We start from the raw sequence: 3254 nt of genomic DNA on the forward strand, positions 1-3254 counted from the left end.
AACAGAAAATAAAACAAAACGAATCATTGCACACTTGTCCTAAGCATCGTCGTGTATTGAAGATATGATAGTGAGAGCAATAAAACAGCGCCACTAAAAGGCCATGAAACCATAAAACTACGGAAAGTCATTGAAGTATAATTATCTCCTTACCAGGGCTTTAACATCACTAACATATTACGGCGAGTTTATATTTCCTACATTCTTGTCCTCACTGCTTTACTGCCTCCTCTACCTGAATAGATTTTCAGCAGTGTTCCACCTCTCATCACCTTTTCTCCCTTAAAAATTTGATTTTATCTACTGCGGAAGTCAGGATTTTCATACTACTGTCTAACATTAAGATAAAACAGCCACTGATCGCAAACTGTTTCATTTGCCATAACTGGTTTCGATTCTCTGCCGCGAGCACCGTCAGATTACCCTGCACACAACGGGATTAAAAGTACGGATCGGTAACACAGTCAAACACCAGTGGCTGTTTATCTGAATACTATTTACAACGGTCACTACGTCCTCGGTAGGCCATGCCTGCGTTTGCTACTATAATAATTAAAGACTTCTGAGAGCGTCGAAATAATGCAGTGGGTTCAATCCAAAAGATTACCTTCATATTAAAGACTAAAATTAAAAATTTTTGGTATATGCTTTTGTGCCTGTATGTTAGTGGGATAGTTTGTGGTCGTGGGATATATGTTGTAAACAGCAGTGATAGATGTATATTGCGATAGATGCCTGCAGAGTTGTCAAATCATGAACAAAGTGAGAAATGACGCACTTGCTACAAAAAAAATGCGATAAGGCTAGTACGAATACTCTTTTCGTCAAAACAGAATAGTAAGTTAAAATGGCATGGTGAAAGCACGATACGTCCCACCTTACAATCTTCATTTATTTTACTGTAATAAAATTTTCATTTCACTTACTGGAAGAGCGTGAATTTATAACTATCAAGGGTTTTATTAACAACGCTGGCGCACAAATCTAGGAACCAGAAAGTGAGGGCAGCTGAAGAACGACAACATTCACAGCGAGCTCAGATGGCGACGGACGACCACAGAATCAATTTCGACTCATAATTGCCATCTGAAAATAGTGAGAGGTACCGCGAAAGACAGACAAAGCATTATGTTTCCTATTCCTAGTAAAGAAAACATACTATAAAGACTGCTAGGATAGACTGTGTTTCATATGCCGAAAATGCGCTTATTTTTTTGTCTTTCATGTTTACGTCAGAGTATGTTGTCCATCGCTTTCCCAGTGAGTGATTCTGGAAGCTCTGCGTTTCATTCATCTGGGGTTGTTGTAACCGTCTCGTTGGAAGATACGAAGATAAGTCTTTTGCGGTCCGTCAGGAGGTGGACATATGGAAGAATTCTGTAGAGATCTGTGAGGAGATCGATCGCGCTCTTTTCAAAGGAATCATACCGGCATTCATCTTCAACCATTTTGGAATACCACGGAAAACATAAGCATGGAGGACCGGATGGAAATTTGAGGCGCTCCTTCTCCCTAATGCCAATTAAGTGGCTTAAGCACTCCGAATAAGCTGTGTTTCCCCTATACTGGTATTGTAAGACGGTTCAAATGGCAAACATTTTATACGCTTGTTGCGAAACGCCGCGCGTGATCAGCCGAGCGGTCTCAGGCGCTGCAGTCATGGACTGTGCGGCTGGTCCCTGCGGAGGCTCGAGTACTCCCTCGGGCATGGGTGTGTGTGTTTGTCCATAGGATAATTTAGGTTAAGTAGTGTGTAAGCTTAAGGACTGCCGACCTTAGCAGTTAAGTCCCATAAGATTTCACACACATTTGAACATTTTTTTGTTGTGAAACACTATCAGGACAGATGTCTCTAGTGCTACTTTGTATGTGTTGATGCAATTAACTGCTGTCTCCCAAGTATTTCTACAACGTAACTGTTTATTTGCAGCTGTTTTCAGACTTGTACTTCATACAATCAGCGGACTCCTTCGCTAGGACCGTGGCCAACTCCAACAGCCTACCTGTTCACTTCTATTTCTTCGAGTACAATGGAACTGGCTCTACAGACTATGGTATGTGTTTGTCGTGAGACGTTACTGTTGCATGTAAATATATTATGTTCCTGAGAAGCATAATGATTACATTTAGTGTGGTATTAATGACGGGCCGGCCGGTGTGGCCGTGCGGTTCTAGGCGCTTCAGTCTGGAACCGCGTGACCGCTACGGTCAGAGGTTCGAATCCTGCCACGGGCATGGATGTGTGTGCTGTCCTTAGGTTAGTTAGGTATAAGTAGTTCTAAGTTCTAGGGGACTGATGACCACAGATGTTAAGTCCCATAGTGCTCAGAGCCAATTGAACCATTTTTTTATTAATGACGTAAAAAGTATTACCGAAAATTTCGTAGTTCTGATAAACAATTTATTGCAAGGAGTACCGCCTTGTGTGCAGTATTACTCTTACAACGTGTCACATAATCCTAATCCAGAATAGCTTTAATTACTGGGTAATACTGCTAGTTGTCTAAATCTATAGCATTTTCCTTTCAGTGTGACGTATTACTCAGTACATAGTTGTCAGTTTTGTTACTTCGAATTTCATAAAGCAATATAGCAGAGACTGAACCTAAATAACTGTCAGCCAATTGCTTTAGCCTATGCTACTCACGCGCATATAAAGGATGAGCCTTTCTATCGTTTCAGAACCTCCGAAGCAACGAATATGACCCTGAAACAATCCAACATAAATAAAATAAAAGGCGGTAATGTTCCAGAATGCTACTATAAATGTTGCTCGACGTGTTAGATTAACAATGGGTCTATTTCGGCAAAATCGTCATCTTCAGGTTATCTGCAACTAAATACGCTTTGTTAAAATTGTAACATCATAACTAATAACAACTTTATTTTACTTTAATTATTGAGTAATAGTGCTAGTTGTCTAAATCTATAGCATTTTCTTTTCAGTTTGATGTATTACTCAGTTCATAGTTGTCAGTTTTGTTTCTTGGAATTTCATAAAGCAATATAGCAGAGACTGAACCTAAACAACTGTCAGCCAGTTACTTTAGCCTATGCTACACACACGCATATAAAGGATGAGCCTTTCTATATATCGTAACATTATATTTAATAACAACTTTATTTTACTGTATGCTAGTACCTACTTCTACACTCCTGGAAATTGAAATAAGAACACCGTGAATTCATTGTCCCAGGAAGGGGAAACTTTATTGACACATTCCTGGGGTCAGATACATCACATGATCACACTG

This window comes from Schistocerca serialis, chromosome 7, assembly GCF_023864345.2.
Source record: "Schistocerca serialis cubense isolate TAMUIC-IGC-003099 chromosome 7, iqSchSeri2.2, whole genome shotgun sequence".
In the NCBI taxonomy this organism is placed as follows: domain Eukaryota; kingdom Metazoa; phylum Arthropoda; class Insecta; order Orthoptera; family Acrididae; genus Schistocerca; species Schistocerca serialis.